The 19,694-nt window shown below is 47.4% G+C and overlaps 1 protein-coding gene across 1 annotated transcript in view; it reads right to left on the bottom strand.

The window, feature by feature from the left end:
• Window positions 1–19,694, bottom strand: part of LOC126520797 (probable cationic amino acid transporter) — a 184,565-nt gene that overhangs the window by 128,280 nt on the left and 36,591 nt on the right. The window lies entirely within an intron of this gene.

Raw genomic sequence — 19,694 nt, 5'->3', positions numbered from 1 at the left:
ATTATTATTATTATTATTATTATTATTGCAACGACAACAGTGGTAGTGGTGTTGACTCTCTGTGGCCATTACATTTTTTAAAGCTCACCGCGACTGTACGTTACGACTGCAGGTCTTCGAGGTGCGATTCAAACGGTTGGCTGCAGCCGTGTCGACCACCCCTGGTGCGCAATCGCGCTAGGAAAATTGTGCAAAACGTAGCTACCTAGCGGGTTGAAAACAGTTTCAGTTATACTGCATAATGTATGCCTCACGTAGCGTAAATAAAGCGTTAACTTGTGATTTGTTGTTAATTGGCTAAGATTCCGGGGCCGAATTCGCGAAGTATTTTAACTCGAATGTACTGCCTGCCATTGGCTGGCTGGCTTCGCTATCATCTTCGCCATCACGAGTCACCTGCGCTCTTACAAATCGCTCTAAATGTCATCTGGCTCGTGATTAAATCGAAGCCCTATCTTAGAAGTTCCTATATGAATGCATGGAATCGGAGACATTGTTTTTCCCCGCAACGAATATACCGATTCTGAGTAGGTTTATTGGATTTAAAAGTAGAAGTTATATTCTACCGACTGTGGCACATTTTTTTCGTTTAGGCCGTCAATTTTTTTAACAAATACGCATGGGTATTGCAACGTCTTAAAAAAAGCAACTAAGGAATCAAGTTTACGACTCTGTAACTTAGCAATAAAATTGATGTCATGATATTGTAAACTGTGCTCTACTGCGTTGCCTAAAGTGGACAAAGTGTGCATATTATGCGTCGCTCCTAAATAAAGCAATAATATGCGTCACTAGGAATTTTGCAAAACCCTCGTGAAGCAATGCTATATAGTTTCGCGTAAACTGTCATACCCCTTCCCCAGTGCAGAGTAGCAAACCGGGCGTGCGTCTAGTTAACCTCCCTGCATTTCCTGTCTTCTCTCTCTCTCTCTCTCTCTGTGTGTGTGTGTGTGTGTGCGTGTGTGTGTGTTTTTGTGTGTGTTTGTGTGTGTGTGTGTGAACGTAGATACTGAGTCTGCCCGCTTTAGCTGCTCTATAAGAACTGCAGTTTACAGGACTGCGATATCTGTCTAGAGTGCCGAGTTACAGATTTGTAAACTATGCACTTCAGTTTTCTTTCTTTCTCTGTTTTTTTTTTTTTTAACTTACCAATGACCGACAATCTTAATTTTTTTAAGACTCTTGCCTGAAACAGTCGGCAGGATTCAGCTTTCACTTTTAAATGCGACAAACGTCGTTCAGTTTGGTTCAGCATTACAGTCGTCTAGCGAAAGCATGTTTGCGTTTCCCCTGCACTTGAACACGGAAATCGGTACTTTCCCCGAGGTAAAAAAATCCCTCTTTAGGTGTTCCTTAATTTTCAGGAAAGTTACCTCCACCTGCCATTATACGATCCTGCTGTGCAGGTGAAACCGCGTCATCTCTCCCAGGCATATTTTTTTTTAAAGTGATAGGATCAAACAGTTAAAAAAATGGTGGAGATCCAACACACATGTTGGAGTCCATGTTAAACGAAGGTTTAGAGACGCGGTTAAATGAGTGCTACATAGGTAACGGCAATGCGTGCAACCGTGTTTATTTTCACTGCATGCAACGCGTGATCGCGCGCAATGGTTATGCTTAAGCGTCCCAATAGGCGCGACGTCTTGTGTCCCACCGGCACAAACACATTTTGGAGTGGCAGATGACCATTGAGTGAGTGAGTGAACAAACTTTATTGCAGGTCCGGCTAGGACGCGAACTCGTCGCGCCTGGGGCATAAGCCAAGAATGGGCACGTGCACACAGTGGCACATACCGAATGGTAAAATGAAAGAAAATAAGGTAGACGAAAGAACCCGCTGAATTTATTGCGCTATTTCATTAGGAAGTCGGTGGGGTTTCCAGATGCCTATGAGACGGCGTTAGGCGCCCGTGGTTTTGTGCGGAATTTTTTTTTATTACGCACAGAAGGAGTTGCCGTTACTCGCACTACACTGGTGGTGAGCACACAGGGCCCATGCGAGCCCTTCGGCGGGCACTTGCATTCTGAGCACGGCGAACGGCGAACGCCAAACATTGTAAAGCCGTGATTGTGACTCAGTGTTCGTAGCGTCTCTTGTCGAAATAAACTTTTTCTAAACACAAACGAGTCAAAAGAGAGATTGGCTTATAAAAAAAAAAATTGTGCAACTTTTGCAGTCAAAGTGACTGGCAACAACTTTATTGACGTAGTTCTACGGTCTTCATTTCCGGCACTGTTTCGTCGGCCACGTTTTGAGCAAGATTATCGCCGCCCCCGACCAACGTAGGCAGTAAGATAGCAGGAGCTTTAAGTAAAGCTGCCTTATCCTGAGTATTTATAGCGCTACAGTTATACATGGCTGGCAGTAAACGCCGAACGACTGACGCTTTCCAAGGCAAAACTACGACAGAGCTCTGTAATTGCCGCGCACATTGAACTGGAGTTCATTAGAGCCGCATTGAGACGAATGCGAAGCGTAGGCAGACGCCATTAACGTCGTTTTTGCCGGACGAAGAACACATGAAGCAGTAACGCCTTACGCTATAAAGAAAACTACGTGAAACCGAGAACGAAGCAGTGTAGAAGGCGGAATAAAGTATTTGTAGAGGTCGACGTTTTTTTTTTAAATCCTATTCCGATTAGCGCAGAGTATTGTTGCCGGCGCCTACGAGAAAAGCTGTCATATGAAGGTATACTGTACGTGTGGGAGGAAATATGACCCTGTCGACCTTAATGGGAAGCCATTTGTTCGCTTGAAGCATAAAGCTACGTCGTTAAAGTCATTAGATCGTCGCTGAGCTCATCGGCTCTCCTGGCGCTTACTTGATTCCTTACTTCATTCGTTACTCGTTCGCCTTTGCCGCTTTTCTGTTCCATCTGTACGTCCGTTCAGTCAGCGTTACTTGTCCAATGGACGGAGAAAAGAGCGTAATTAGCGGGCAAGCATACAGGCAGGAATCGAACCAACGGACGTAAGAAGAAGCGTCCCGCCATCATTAGCTCGTGATGTACGCGATGATTGGAGAAATATATTACGAGGAAAAACGGGGGCGAGGGGTGTCTATAGATGAGGGCGGAATATAAACGGTGTCAAATGAATCGTTAACTGGCGCAGTCTTATTGCTATATGTAACGCACGCAGAGCGTAATATCTGCAGCGCGACCACCCGATTCTTTTCGGAGATAACCGATTCGTTCAGGTAGGGTTAACCGTACTCTCTTCTGAAAACAAACTGTTACCGCTTCCTTAATGCTTAAGAGCATGCGATAAAAGAAAACGTCATCAGCGTAAAGTATTCCAATTGTTTTTCTTGTACGATGATTACAACAGAGAATGTACATCTGTAAATCGCGTAAGAGAGTGCTCCCCTTCCACATCTGGTGGATTGGAAAGCTGTTGTATCGGGCGGCATGCAAATATTCGTTGCAGCGACAAGAATGCGTCGGCGCTTTTGTGACGTTGCAGGACGCGAAGGCGGCGCCTGCAAACCTTTGCTACCTTCTCTGCGCGTTCGCAGAAAAGAAAGCTGGTACGTAGCTGCACCATGTTATATTATGTTATGCTTATGTTATGTTATGTTTATGTTATGTTTACGTTATGATATGTTATGTTCATTGTCGTGTTATACCCTTGTTCAAGTAGAATACTTGAATTACGGACAAATTTCGCTGCGCAACAGTCTTTCCAATACATTTAAGCCTCGTGAATACGGGAAATCAGCGCCTTGACTATATACGAGTCGTAAAAACGAGAAAAAGAATATAATAATGTCCCTTCCTAGCTTTCTCTCTCTGTTCTTCTTTTTGTCGATGGAGACAGCCTGTGAACGGAAATCTGACACCGAGAGATAAAACTTTATTGTCGCTCAGCAGGTAACTGAGGTAAGCTCTTGTTTGAGAACTGGCAGGGTTGTTCTTCGTGGCAGAAGCTAGCTAGGTTAGCTGACATTCCAGATGAAATCGGTGACAAATAAAATGATGCGCACAGACGCGCTTTCCGGACACACAACAAACGCAAACCCCATGACAGCACAAGAAATGCAATATCAATAGCTCATCGAGACCTGCACGTTCGACAGAGGTTAAAAAGCAACTTCTTAGCGCGGGGCGAACAGGTGGCACTATTTCGCGGTCCGGCTACATTTCGTAGCTCAAGCCGTGATTCCTTAAATACATTCACCGGCTGGGGTGGCGTATATTGGTGATGGCGTTGGGCTGCTATAGCCCGAGGGCGCGGGATCGAATCCTGACAGCAGCGGCTGCATTTCGCGGGGGGGGAGGGGGGGGGGCGTGCAAACAAACGAAGAAGAAAAAGAAACGCCCGTGCACCCTTCATTGGGTGCAGATTAAAGAACCCCAGGAGGTCAATATTTAACGGGAGTCCCTCACTACGGCATACCTCCTAATCAAATCGGGGTTTTGACATGTAAAACGGCAGAATTAGATGTTTAAGTACATTCGATGCAGGATGCGATAGGTGAGAGAGATTGATTAGTAGAGTTTATTGGCGCAAGGGCCAGATGTGGCCAAAGAGCGCCAAGTCGATGGTCCGTGCTTCTCAATGATATATGGGTGTTAATTGCGGGGATTAATGAAACAGGGCTGTATAGTGGCCTAAAATATTCATTAAAAAGTGCAAGATGGGCATGTGGTGCAATGTGGCTGTAAAAGGGCCTAAAATTTATTCGCTCTGAAATGCGTAAAATACAAGTATAAAAAATGACAGTGATTGATCGCGTCTGCGATTACAATAGATGTTTCACGAGATGAGGGATGATCAGTAAAGCAAGTAATGTCTCTAGCACTAGTGCCTCAGCAAGGCCTTGAAAGCAAGGGCTGGGAGACACGTGTGCTAAAAAATGGGTTCGTTGCAGCTACGACCTCCAGGTGGAGGCCGTGCTACAAGTAGCCTGGCCAAATCACATGTAAGGTGTCCGTTTCAGTTAGAAAGTTTAATACTGATTGAAAAGTAAAAAGGGGCTCGTTGCTCAGAAAAAATGCTGGGTGTAACGGTATGTGTTGGAGATAAGCAGACGGAAAGTACTTCTTTCTTTCTGCCTCTATTTCAGTGCATTGGATAAGAACATGAATAACTGTAAGCCTCTTGCCACATTTGGTACATGTCGGAGGTTCGCTTCCCGTCAAAAGGTAGGAGTGAGTGGCATAGGTATGCCCTATTCTTAACCTACAAAGAAGCACTTCCTTATGCCTTGCTGTTCTTTCAGATATCCAGTTCCCTAATTTTGGTTTGATAACGTGTAGCTTATTCGCTACTGCATTATCCCATTGGTCCTGCCAGTGTTTCCTCAGTTTGTGGCGCAAGAAGGGCTTAAGTTCTGTGGCTGGTATGGGTATATTCACATCCGTTTGATTAAAGGCGACTGACGTTGCACTTTCGTCAGCAGCTACCTTACCTTTTATGCCCCTATGGCCAGGTACCCAACACAGGACTATGTTTTGGTTGTATGCTAAGGCTATGCATAGTTCTGTGTATAGTTTATCAAAAACAGGGTTTTTATGTTTTCGAAAACACATTAAGGCCCTTACTACGCTTAATGAATCTGTGGAGATGATCGCCTTATTGAGATTTGTATGTCTGATGTGCTTTACAGCTGAAAGTATTGCGTATGCTTCAGCCGTAAAAATACTTGTGTTGGGATTTAGAGTACCGGAGGTGGAAAAAAATGGCCCAAGAGCTGCATACGCGACACCAGCAGATGACTTGGAAGCATCTGTATAGAACTCGGCACAGCAGTACTTCACTTGCAGTTCGAAGAAATGAGACCGTAAATGTGCCTCTGGTGCATGTTTTGTTATTTCGACAAAAGAGATATCGCACTGCATGGTCTGCCATTCCCAAGGAGGTGGAAGGCGAGTAGGAGGCATAAGGATATTTTCTGGGATATGGATGTCTGTTTGTTCTGCCATTACTTCCAAGCGTAGGCTAAAAGGAGTTCTAATACGTGGGCGGTTAGTGTGAAGTCTGGAAGCGGACAGGTCGCTAACTATGGAATGACATGGATGCTCGGTGTCTGATTTTACCTTAATGTAGTATGAAAAACTTAGGAATGTTCTGCGTTGGTGTAAGGACCATTCGTTGGCCTCAACGTACAGACTTTCAACAGGGCTAGTTCTAAAGGCGCCTGTTGCCAGTCGTATACCGAGGTTGTGGACTGGGTCGAGAATCTTTAGCGCACTCTCAGTGGCCGAATGGTACACCACGGCTCCGTAGTCGAGGCGTGATTGTACGAGACTCTTATACAGGCTAAGCAGACACTTCCTGTCACTGTCCCAGGTTGTTCGAGAGAGCAGCTTGAGGAGGTTCATGGTCTTCAGGCACTTTTCTTTAAGATATTTTAGGTGGGGAATGAAGTTAAGTTTTGTGTCCAGGATAACACCTAAGAATTTGTGTTCAGGGCTGAAAGTCAGTCTTTCTCCATTAAGGTTAATATCGGGTTGTGGTAGTACACCTCTCTTGTTTGAAAACAGGACACATGTGCTCTTTTGGGGGTTCAATTTGAAACCATTCTCGTCCGCCCACCTTGAGAATCTATTCAAGCCAAGTTGTAGCTGCCTCTCGCAAATGCTAAGGTTGCATGACCTGAGCCCTATCTGTACATCGTCCACATAGACGGAATAGAAGAGTGTGCGAGGTAATACGGTGTGGAGGGAATTCATTTTAACAATAAATAACGTACAGCTCAGTACTCCACCCTGTGGTACACCTGTCTCCTGTATGAATGGTCGAGATTGCACGTTGCCAACTCTAACACGAAATGTCCTGTCAGAGAGATAACTTTAAACTATTCTCAGCAAGTTGCCGCGAATGCCCATTGCAGAAAGATCCCGATCGATCCCAAAGCGCCACGTAGTATCATACGCCTTCTCCATATCAAGAAATACTGATAATACAAGCTGTTTGTGGATAAAGGCATCCCTGATATACATTTCCATGCGAACAAGCTGATCTGTCGTCGATCTGCCTTCTCTGAAACCACATTGATATGGGTCTAATTTCTTGTTTATTTCTAGGTAGTGAACCAGGCGACTGTTTACCATCTTTTCAAAAACTTTGCATAAGCAGCTCGTCAATGCTATAGGCCTATAACTATTTGGCAAAGAAGGGTCCTTACCCTGTTTCAAAATAGGAATTATGATGGCCTCTTTCCAAGCAGAGGGAATGCGGCCGGACGACCATATAGAATTGTAGAGACAAAGAAGGGTTTTTTGTGTTTCAGGCGGCAGGTGTTTAAGCATTTCATATAGGATGCGGTCAGCTCCGGGGGCAGATTGGTTGCAGCTGTTTAGGGCTGCCTGAAGCTCTGCCATGCAAAAGGGTCTATTGTATGCCTCGTATATTGTGCTTTTCCGTTCCAATGGTTGTCCTTCTATTTGCCTTTTGTACCTTTGGAATGTTTCAGAGTAGTGCGACGAGCTGGATATCTGTTCGAAATGTGCGCCAAGAAAGTTCGCCTGATCTTCCATGCTGTCGCCTTGAGTATTCACTAAAGGCAGAGTAAGACTGTCGACCCTTTATTCTATTCACTCTGTTCCAAACCTTTGTTTCTTCAGTGTAAGAGTTAATGCCTGATATATACTTTCTTCAACTCTCTCTTCTAGCTTGTCGCCGCGTTCTTCGACCCTGGGATTTGACCTGCTTGAAATTGACTAGATTTTCTGCCGTCGGAGAATCCCGAAGTAAACGCCATGCCTTGTTCTGCTTCTTACGCGCTATTCGACACTCATCATTCCACCACGGAAGACGCCGTTTTGTGGACAATCCGCTTGTTACAGCGATACATTTGGTGGAGTTGTCAAGGAGAAAACCCGTAAAATATTTAACCGCCGCATCTATGCTTAAAGCACTCATGTCGTCCCAGGATAAAGAAGAAAGCTTTCTGAACTTTTCCCAGTCAGCTGAGTCAGTTTTCCAGCGAGGTAATTGTGGGGGACATTCATTAGACATTGGTGTGCATAGAGCTACAGGGAAATGGTCACTCCCATAAGGGTTTTTAATAACTTTCCATTTAAGGTAAGGTAGAAGAGTAGGAGACGCAATGGTAAGGTCTATTGAGGAGTATGTTTTGTTTGCCACATTATAATACGTGGGCTCCTTCCCATTCAAAAGACATGCACCTGAAGAAAAAAGGAACTGTTCAATCAAGCGACCTCTCGCGTCGCAGCGCGGGTCGCCCCATAGGTTGCTGTGTGCATTTAGGTCTCCAAGCACAAGATATGGTTCAGGTGACTGATCTATTAATGTTTGGAATTCTTGTTTGTGAAGCTGAAAATGCGGTGGTATATATAACGAGCAGACGGTTATCAGTTTATTTAAAAGTACAGCACGAACGGCCACTGCCTCAAGGGGTGTTTGTAGCCGTAAGTGTTGACAGGCTATAGATTTGTCAGCTATTATGGCTACGCCGCCGGATGATGCGAGGGCATCATCGCGATCCTTCCCAAAAATAACATAGTGACGAAGGAAGTGTTTATGTTTAGATTTCAAGTGAGTCTCTTGGACACACAGCACTTTAGGAGTTAGTTGATTAAGGAGTTCTTGGACATCATCGAGGTTGCAAAGCAGGCCTCTGATATTCCACTGAATAATCAGTGTATCCATATTAAGATAACTATGTGTCAAAGAGAGTGAACTTGGTTTAGCTTATGTTGCCCTTTTGGGGCCCTGTAATTGGAGTTTTGTCTTTTTTGGAGCGATCGGCAAAATCGCGCCGCTCCTTAGGCGTCAACTGCGCCTTCTGACTCGGTGTTGTGTCCATGGCCTCTTGAGAGGCGCTGGACAGCCGCTCTTGCGAGCGGTGTGTTTTCCGTGAAAGCCGTGTCTCGGAAGACAAGGCCTTGGGGCCCACCATCCTGGTGGTTGATGGGTTTTTCTTGACCTCTGAGCTGGGCTGACTGGTGCCAGCACTAGCAGAAGCCTCCACTGTGGTCAAATTCGGGAGAGGTAGGGCAGCCTTCGCTGCTCCCACCGTGGGGGCGGGTGGCGTTGCCGTACGCTCGCTATGCGTGCTGCTGGCGTCCGCCAAGTGCCGTTGTGGTACTGCCCCCCGACGTACCACTTCGGCGAAAGATGCGGTCTGTGTAAATGTTGATGAGATGCGTTGCCTTGCTTCTCTGAAAGTTATGTTTTCTTTGACCTTTATCGCAATTATTTCTTTTTCTTTTTTCCAGACTTTGCATGATCGAGAGTATGCAGGGTGGCCACCATTACAATTGCTACAACGGGGCTCAGCCTTACAGTCATCTGCAGAATGATCGTTGATGCCGCATTTCGCACATGTTAGCCGCCCTCGGCAGCTCTGGGAAGCGTGGCCAAACCTCTGGCATTTAAAACAACGTCGCGGGTTGGGGATGTACGGTCGTACTCTGATTTTGATATATCCAGTTTCTATTGTCTCTGGTAACGTGCTAGAGCCAAAGGTAACTATCAGGTGCTTAGTTGGCAGCTCCTTGTTGTCCCGTCTGATCTTTATTCTTTGTACGTTTATTACGTTTTCATCCTTGCATCCTTCCAGGAGTTCTTCTTCAGTCAAGTCCATTAAGTCAATGTCAGAAATTACGCCTTTGGACGAATTCATGGTTCGGTGTGCTGTTACACTGACGGGGATGTCTCCAAGTTCTACAAGGTTCGTTAGCTTGTCATGTTGTGTTTTGTCTTTCAATTCGAGTAATAAGTCGCCACTGGCCAGCTTGGTGATCTTATAGCCGCCTCCAATGGTCTCTGTGAGATACTTCGTCACAACGAATGGTGAAATCGTTCTTGCCTTCTTGTCAGGTTTTTCACTATGAACAACGTGGAATTTCGGGAAAGTCTGAGTGGCTTTGAGAGAAAATTGAAATGTACCATCGGTGCGCCCCCTTTTAGAGGGACGATCAGTTGAGAAGGGGTTGGAAGTTCCCATGGAATATGTTCAGTATTCAGCGACGATGCCAGTCGCCCACCACCGAGCCCAACAAGGGGACAAGGCAAGGTATGTGGTGAAACAAGCCCTACCATGCCAACTGTACGTCGTCGCTATAACCACATATGTTATAACCAAGGTAGGTCATACCACACCAGGTTAACCCTCGCCGCCAGGAATGTTGGAAGTTATCAGAAGAAAAAGAAGACAGGAAAGACTAAAAGGGAGAGGGAAAGGCGAAGATGTGCGAAGAGAGAGACAGGAAAAGGCGACTGCCGATTTCCCCCAGGTGGGTCAGCCTGGAGGTGCCGTCTATGTGAAGCCGAGGCCGAAGAGGTGTGTTGCCTCCCCCGGGGGGCCTTAATGGTCCAAACACCCAGCATCGGCTCAACCGCCAGGATCCCCTTTTCCCCAGACACGGCTAAGCCGCGCACGGCTACACGCGGGAGGGTCCAGCCCTCGTGTGCTCGGGTCCGTGGTGTCGCAACACACCAAACGCCTGCTGACGCAGACGCCCCTGCGGGGGATAGGTGAGAGAGAGAAAATAATGAAAAAGAAAAGAAAAGAATACCCACACATAGACATACACACAATACCCTGGACCCCAATTTAAAACATCTCCGTATTCCACCTGACCTTCCACAACGTAGTTGCTCCCTTCTAGTGCGTCCATGGCTTGGAGTAGCATTTTCAAATGCATACTCCTTTCTTATCGGAATGGCCAACAGCCTACTTTGTGACTTCTGCGGATGCAACGAAACAATCGTGCACCTTCTTTGTCAGTGCCCTCGTTTCATCCCGCAAGGAGCAGCCCTCTCAGCCACCCTAGACCAACTGGACATGCTCCCAATAACAGAAAACAGCATCCTTGGAAACTGGCCTACGCGAACATCAGCGCGAGCCGCTATGAAGGTCTTTTGCAACGTGATAATTGTTTAAAAAACTTTGAGAAAGTACTGTGCGCAGAGGCAGCGTGGTACTGCTGCCAGTGAGAATGGGAACAGAGCAAGACAGGGAACATCAAAGCGAAGACAACACTGCATAGCTGGCTTTTAAAGCTACAGAACTGAGTCTATTTAATGCAGGGGGAAATGTCAGATATGATATTTTAAAAAGCTACGTTGTGATGCGCAAATATAACTTGAATGGAACCAGAAGCAAGCCTGGTTTACTACCCAAGAAAAGTAGGAAGGCTACAAAGGAGCGGGAATGGATAGAAATTGGAAAGAGGGGATTAACACAGCGCGCCTACAGAGAGTTGCACAGCACATATTTATTTAATGCCACACTGGGGCCTGTTCCATTGGTGAGCTTCGGCAATCCTTGCGTGACTTTGGAGCACCAACAAACGGCCAAGGCCTGGGTCAAAGAATCTTCGTTGCTGAGAACGTTCTAGAATAATCCGATTAGTCTAACGCGATACGAAGTGCTCACAAGGTATACTCATGCACAGAAGGATCCGTTCAATTGTAGCAGGGAGATGGGCAGAGAATGTATTTCGACGCACTCCTCACAGAACCCACAACTTTCGCATAAGTGCGCACCAAACATTTGCAATGGGTAACGTATAGACTGCACCGGTATAGCTCGCACACTTGAAACAAGGAAATTGAAAGAATGAAAAGAAGAAAATGATTAAAGCAAGTGTGTGGCTCGCACCGACGTAGCACGATAACCGACACGATGGATAGAGCGCAGAGCTGCGGGGAACCAGTGCTGGCAAGAAGGCGCTATGAGCGGCAGTTTTACTGAGCAACTTAAATGCCCTGATGTCGTGCGGTATAGGGAGGCTATGGAATTGGCACGACATTTGCATCGATAACAGACGCACAGGAAGGTGGAGGGGGAGGTGTTATGGGTGTGAGACCTGGTGTGCTTTCTGCTGTTGGGCTGCTGAGCACGAGGTCGCGCGGGTTCGAAGCCTGGCCACGCCGGCCGCACTTCGATGGGGGCGAAATGCGAAAACACCTGTGTACTTAGGTTTATAGGTGAACGTTAAAAAACCAGAGGTGGTCCTATTTCCCGAGTTACCCACTACGGCGCGCCTAATAATCAGATTGTGGTTTTGGCACGTAAAGCCCCATAATTTACATTTCTAAAAATTTTCTGGTGTGCTTGCACAAGCCCATACCAAGCGGTAAAGCGTTGCGTATGGATCGCAGTGTGGGCATTTATAGGAATACAATGCAGGGTGTATGGCGTGGCATAGACTCAAGTGGGGATATGTGTTTGTTTGGAGTTTCCGCCACATCACGGCTTCCTCTCGCGTCAGAGCATTATGAGGCGGCGGCAGTGTTCTTCGTGAAAGCCGATAGTACTGTAGAATGTGCGTGAATGTTAATGGTATGGGCTCGGGGTGGAACTCCTCGGCATGTCCCTCTCGCGGCTCCCGGTGTGCATGCGCTCTGGCGTTGGCGTGTGCCTGCTGATTGCCGCGTGAGGACTCGGAGTCGACACGATCTGTATGCTATGGTGGGAGCTGGTGCGCTCCACTAAGAATGCGATGTGCGGTCGTGGAAATTTTGGCCCTAGAAACATTTCTGCACGCCGTCAGAGAGTCCGTCACAACTATGACGCACTCCCAGTGCGGTCTCGCCGTGATGGCTAACGCTTTCGCTAGTTCCTGTGCCCCCGCAGCTTCTCGTTCTGGAAACCGACGACGCATTTATTTCGGTCCCGCGATTGTCGACTATGCTGTGGACGAATGCGCTGCTCCTTGCGGTGCTGGCCGCGTCTACTTAGAAGACATTGGGGCGGTTCTCGTACTTCCTCGCCAGAGCCTGCGCTCGGCCGTCCGATGTGGGAGTTCTGGCTCTCCTCGAGCCGAAAAAGTGGCCATTCCGGGTGGGAGTCCAAGCGCTTGCTTACGCGTCTTGCGTATCAGCCGGTCGAGAGGATCCACTTCCGCATTGCCCAAATTTTACATATGGCACCGAATACGCAATACGGCTCACAATAAGAGACTGCACTAGTCGGATCAACTCCTGCTTTCCTTGAGCCTCGTCTTCCTGCTGGCAATTCTTTGCATCATGCGCAAGATCTGCGAGGTCGTGTGTTGTAGCTTCTGTATGGTTTATCGTCCACCCGCGTCCCTTTTGTAAGTGTAAGCCGAGGATACGAAGTCTGTCGGTCCTTGCGAGATTTCTCTAGCAGCTATTCACAGGTCGATGGTTGGTTTCAGGGTTACTGATCGTCCTCGTGAGCGCTTCTCGATTATGAGTCACTCCGACGTCTTCGGCACGCATTGCAGTCTGATTGTCTCGGCGTATCTTGCTACCACGTCTACTGCCTCCCTGTAGTGCCTCTTGTCGTTCCCCTACGGACCCTCCGGTCAATGTCGATGTCTGCTTTCACCCGATGCACCCAGCCGACGTCCTTTGCTCTGGCCTACCAAAGCCCCACGGGTGTTGAGAGGAGCGCATGCGATGCTACGCTCTAGCGCGCCGTTTCGCAGTCGGGTCGGTAGCCGTACACATGGGCCTCGAGATCAGCGGTGAATTTGCTGACGCGAAATAGCAGCACGTGCTACCTGGGAACCAGTTTCCTCCCATAGCTAGAGGCTGAGTGCAACTTCGCTGTCTATCCATCACCCCTTCTCTCTCTTTCCTTTTTCGCTCTATCTACGGCGCTGCTCATGGCGCGTGACGTTTCAGTGCTGGTTGCCCATGCAGGAGAACCGCTGTGCGCGAGGGTGCGTGGAACGGGCGTGTACACATCAACTTCGTTGTCAAGGCGCTGCGACAGGAGAACGTAAAGCGCTGCCTGACAGTTTCTCTCTCTCTCTTTCTCTCTCTCTTTCATTGCATAGTGGGCCCATCCACGGGCAGCAGCTGGCGCTGCGAAACGACCTCCGCATATTAAGCACGCAGTTTTCGCGCTCTTCCCTCTGGCCTCCTGATGCGACGCAGCCCCGTCAGCGTGCGCCAGGCAGATACACTCGCACTCACTGCACCGTCTCGGCCTTGCATTCACCCTGGTGTCTTCTTTTCCCCGGCTGCATGATAAACACATTAAGGCTCAACATCGAGCTAGGCAGGCGGAAGGCTCGAAGGCAGCAGCTGCCTGCTAGCGAACGTCACCACAATGCCGGCCGCGTTCAGGTAGGTGCAAGTTCATAATGACGCGTAACAGCCGCCGTTTTCTTTTTTTTTTTCTATCATTTGACGCGACCTTATATGTGGCGGATCAATTCGGAGAAAAATGGCATTTATTTTCTTTTTGTTTGCGTCTCACTTTTTTTTTTTTTTTTGCACGATGCGCCGTTTTCGAGTTTGCACAATAAACAGTCGTGCACGTTTCGGCATGCACAGCCAACAAATGTGACAGCCACGAACGTTCGTTCGTAACGAGGCCTTTAGCGTCAGGTGCGCGCGGTCAGCAAACAGCTGTGACGCGCTCGGACACTTTCGCTCTGGAATAAACAAATTGGCAGCGTAAGACAGCGTAAGCGAGAGAGTTTAGACTCTAAAACAACAACATGCAAACATCGACCTCACGTAGCGATCCGCCGCTCTGCCTAAATAGCTACGGCGTGCTATGCTGTCGAGCACAAGCTTGCGGCTTGTATTAACGGGCGCGGTGTATCCTGGTTCAGGTGCAGTTGAAAGAACTCCGGTCTGGTCGAAGTAAGTCCGGAGCTGTTCACCACTGCCTCTCTCGCAGCTCGTGCGTAGTTTCAAGAGGTTGGACAGTGGCCTCGTGTGTTAATGCCCGTGCAGTAGAACTTTCCTTCTCGTCTTTTTTTTTGTCCTCCTCTTCTCTTTCACCAGTACCCAGTAAGACAAACTGGGTCAGCCTGGCTGACTTCCTTTCCTTTTCCTCCTCACTTCTATCTATCTATCTATCTATCTATCTATCTATCTATCTATCTATCTATCTATCTATCTATCTATCTATCTATCTATCTATCTATCTATCTATCTATCTATCTATCTATCTATCTATCTATCTATCTATCTATCTATCTATCTATCTATCTATCTATCTATCTATCTATCTATCTATCTATCTATCTATCTATCTATCTATCTATCTATCTATCTATCTATCTCCATTTAAACAAGGTGATTGAATAGAACGAGCTTTATCATGCTATTAGAGCAGTAAGTTAGTACAGCAGTAACCGCTGTGTTGTAATCATCATCGCCTCGTCATCGTAATTATTATTGTCTCCAGTAAATAACCCAATTACGTTTATTTACTTAGTTATATATTTACTTTACGGCCCATATTTCAATCTACGAATTATAGCTAGTGAGTACGTAGAGCATATTGACGCATATTACGCGATATAAAACTAGAAAATGACTTATACATTACCTTGATGTAGAATTAACTATGGTTTCACTGTGTTGACGGGCATACATATTGGCTAAATGCTTAAACATTCAATTCTATGATAATTTATGCTACATGTCTTTTTCGGCTATTCGATACTCATTCGTGACTTTGTTCTTGTTGACCTTAAATCCTAGAGTGTTTGACTTTTCTTTTATTGTCATAATTGTACACTGTTTCACATTAATCCAAATATTTTTCGTACTGTGTATTTAATATGTGAGTATTCACGACATGTTATAATTGCATTTGAAGTTTCATGTATCATTGTATAAAGACCTACGTAACTCTTGTACTCACAATGTACGAGAGACTTCACTGCACCACACATATTGTACTTTATTATTGCTAAACTTTTCGCTTGTTTTTTATCTTGTCGCAACTGTCAATGTTGTTTAATAAGTTCGAGAGCTTTGTCAAGTGGTCGTATAGACTGCTTTTTCTTGCTTACCCCCAGTTCGTACTGCGCATTGTATTGCAAACTGAAATAAAGCTTTTATTTATTTATTTATTTATTTATTTATTTATTTATTTATTTATTTATTGCGAGAATTATTCTCGGGACTACACCAATTCTCAGATACTAATATTCAAGGTGTCAGAGGAAATGCGGATGGCGTTTAAGTTACTTTCGTGTTTCAATGCATAAAACAGTGTTTTCTTAGAAAAGTAAGTGGAACAACAGCGCATTTTTAGCGCAATTTTGACGGCGCATATTTCGAAACCGATGTCACTCTCAGGATTCGTTCTAAGTCGATATGCCTCGCATACTACCAAGATGCAATTCGTAGACCGAAATATGTGCGGTAAAGTAATCATTTAAGCAGTTAGCGTAAGTATGTTAGCTATTCAATTAAGCGTTGGGATTTCTCGCAGAAGTGATGACCGCCTCAACGAGCAGTTTAGATCAAGCGTTAGAACTGTGTTATCTGCCAAAGGAAACTTAAAATTTCGTGCACCTAAAAAATAATGAACCGTACATACGCAAGTATATTGCATACGACAACAGCTAAGATCTGGAAAGTGTGGGAGCGTTCGCAAAGAAACCCCGGCTCTAAAACAAAACACACGAGAGACAAGTGTGAACGTCGAGAAAAGTTGGTCGCCCCGCGTGCAAAACGGCCCCTCACACATAACCTAACAATAGAAGAAGCAATGACGGGGACGCTGCGTATAAAGATGTGAATGCAAACTCCTCAAAAGAAGGCTGGCTCAGAGTGTGCGAGCTCGCGACGCATAAAACGAGTGCCGAAAGCCGAATGCAGAGCAATTCCCGACGTAACACGTGTGCACGCCCGAAGAACGAGCACGTGGTACTATATGCAAGAGCGGACGTGCCGACGCTTGGTTATCTACAGCTTCTCAGCAGTACGGGCCCCGCGGTTCTTGCCTCCCGTATCTTCTGCCTTGAAACGTCCCTTTCTTTTTCCCCGCCACACACAAAAGCGCCCACGAGCACGGAAACAGTCGTCACATGCGGGCCAGTTCCTCCCTCAAGTCCCCCCTTCAAACGTCCACCAGATTAAGAGGCTCGCCGCCCGCTATGCATCTCATGCATCCTGCTCAAGCAGGGGGGGGGGGGGGGGGGGGGGAATCTATACTCCGTCTCAGCACACCCGTGCAGTGCAGAAAAGGCCACTTGCGGCGTCCGCCAGCCGGAAACGAGGGCCCGAATTCGCGAGGTTGTAAGACCACTTTCCCGTTGGCTGCCCACCTTGGCTAATACTTGTGTGTTCAACGCCACGATTGGCTGATATTTACACTTAGGAACAGTTGTGGCGTAAGAATATTTGTGTATGTGTGTGAACACGCGTCTTGGACGAAAATGAGTCTGCATCGTTGTTCGTCACTTTTTATAATCCTTTCGTGATCCCTCAATTCAACCACCGTCACGCATATATAAATTACCCTCGGACGTTTGCTGAAAATAATTTTCTTTTTTTTTTTTCGAATAGCTGTGTGGGATATCACGATGGCACCTTGATGTATTGCTGGCTATATCTCTTGTCCCACGAGGGAGTAGCTCAACATGAGGTAAGGCGAAATTAGCAGTCTGTATAAGAAAAACTGCCCACACAGGAAAGTGGGATATACATCAGGGCGACTCAGGTGAAGCATGTGGTTAAGTACAGCTTGGCAAAGCTCACATAGTTCACACTTGCTCACGCTTGTTATTAAAGTACATAGCGACAAAAATGTATTGCACGTAATAACGGTAACGTACGCAAAGGCAAGGTTGAGTTGGCACAAAGGCAGTACAGGAACATGTATATATACGCAGCTTCACTTGCAGACACTAAGTCACACGACCGAGCCTTTTTTTTTTCTCTCTCTCATATGTAGTTGCTCGCGAATCGCTGTCGTTGCGGCTATAGCCTCCCACACACTGCACAGTGTTGATGAGACGGCAAAAGTCTCCTGCTGCAGGCACCTATCTAGAACACCTTCCTATTTCTTCCGCTACCCTTCTTCTCAACCTTCTTCACTTACGATTTATCGGGCCGCCATCCCCCCCATGATGCCATCGTTTGAGCCTCCTTCGTGCATTCATTGCTGCGTACTGTGTAGTTCTTCGGACTCGGTGTTGTGGGTGGCGAACTCTTGTTCGTTCATTTCTATACGAAACTCGCTTCTTCATCGTCTTTTTTTTTTTTTGCTTTCTCTCTCTCTCTTTCTTTTTCTGGCATATCTCGTGCCCTTCGGTATAATCGAGGGCCGCCATGATTGCCTCCTTTGTACGTACACTTCCTGCGTGCATGCTCACCCCCCGCGCTAGTCTTGTAAGCCGTTGTGTCGCGGCCGCACCACGTTTGGTCTTCCGTCATCGCGGCACAGACGTTCCGCTTATCCCCTGCCGCCTATTTTTTGTTCTCTCTCTCTCTATTCGCCCTTTCGCCGTTTCCCCAGGCGTCGCCGAGCGGTGGCACCGTCACAAAGACGCGGTGTTCCTCTTGCGAAGAGCGCTCCCTCGGGAGGGAGACCTCGTTGCAGCCTTCTCCGTACTCGCTCGCGCGTCTATGTCCTCGCTTCGCCCGTTTTTATCCTCCTGCCTCGTACACTTCGTCTGGCCTCAATTCCTCCTGCTCTTCCTCCTTCCTCCCCGCGTGGCCCCTCTCGGCTCCTTCGGCCTATTCCCTCGTTTTTCCCTCGCCATTGCAGCCTCTACATTTCGTCTTTCCGGAGCTCACGTCCCGACCGTGTCGTTAACATGCGCGGTCCCGTTTGGGTCGCATCAAGTGGGCAGATCCTGATCCGACTCTTTTATTCGGTCCCTGTTTTCTCCCGCTCGTCCCTTTCCTCAGTAGCACGACACTGCGCAAGGGCTTCGCTCGCCTCCCCGGCTTGCCTGTCTATCCCTCAGCTTTGCCTCCTTCGCAGCCTTAATTTGTCCCGGCCTGTCGGTCCTGGTTGCTTTATATTAGTGCTATAGCTTTGCGCGCTATAATTAGTTTATCCTGCCTTTCTTTGTTTTCTTCCCTGAGGAGTACGTAAAAACGAAAGCTTGCATCTCCTTTTGCCTCGGAAGCAGTACGCGTCCCAAGACGTTCGACGTAATTAGGCGTCCACGTGGAGACTTTATCGGGGGCAGTCTGTCAACAACAATGCAATGCCGCCTGCTCTCTCTCTCTCTCTTTCTCTCTCTCTCTCTCTCTCTAGGGAGATGCCCCGTGTGCGGAGCCACTACACCATCTGCTGGGGCCTGCAGTTTCCACGATGCCGACTCTTGTTGATGCAAAACGAAATCGTATACGTAGTACGTGAAATACCGCGGAGCCGCGAGTTTGGTTGAAGCGTGCTTGACGCCGTCAGCGAAGAATATGACGTTCCCTATAGACTAATCTCACTGTCAGCGCAGTGCGGCGCTCTGTGCGCCTTCTTCTTCCGCATTTAGTGCGCTGCCATTCGGAAGCAGCGAGAAGAAACAAATATTAAACAGGGCAAATCCACGCTTTGTCAGTTAGTCTCGCCTAAGAAAGCACGTGAGGAAACTGTAGTGGAGATTGTCCGATGGCCAGAGAAAAAAAAGAAAGTGGATCGCTTAATAAAAAGACAAGAACTCCAGTCGTACGATTCATTTGGACTTTCCGAAAAACGAGGCGGCGCGCCCGTCTCACTCGCAATCAAAGCAACGCCTCACCGAGCACCGAGATCCGGCTCAGAGCGTGGCGAGTGTAATTATATATGCCAGACCGAGGGCGGAAGAGGATCTGCGCGAGAAGGGTCGCGGAAGAAAATTGATGGGCTGGCGCTGGCGCGGGGGTTCCCGCTTTGCACCAACAACGTCTGGACTGCAGCGAATGACCGCTGCAGCGATGTTTGTTTCTTCTCCCGCTCAACGCGCGAAGCCCGACCCAAAGTCGCACGAAGCCGGAGTGCGAGCTCGAGTTGTATGCGCGAGTGCGCATTTGAGTAGACGTGCGAGTGTGCGCGCGT

This window comes from Dermacentor andersoni, chromosome 3 (genome assembly GCF_023375885.2).
Source record: "Dermacentor andersoni chromosome 3, qqDerAnde1_hic_scaffold, whole genome shotgun sequence".
NCBI lineage: Eukaryota > Metazoa > Arthropoda > Arachnida > Ixodida > Ixodidae > Dermacentor > Dermacentor andersoni.
Note: the sequence above shows the minus strand (reverse complement) of the source record. Positions and strands in the feature narration are given on the sequence as shown.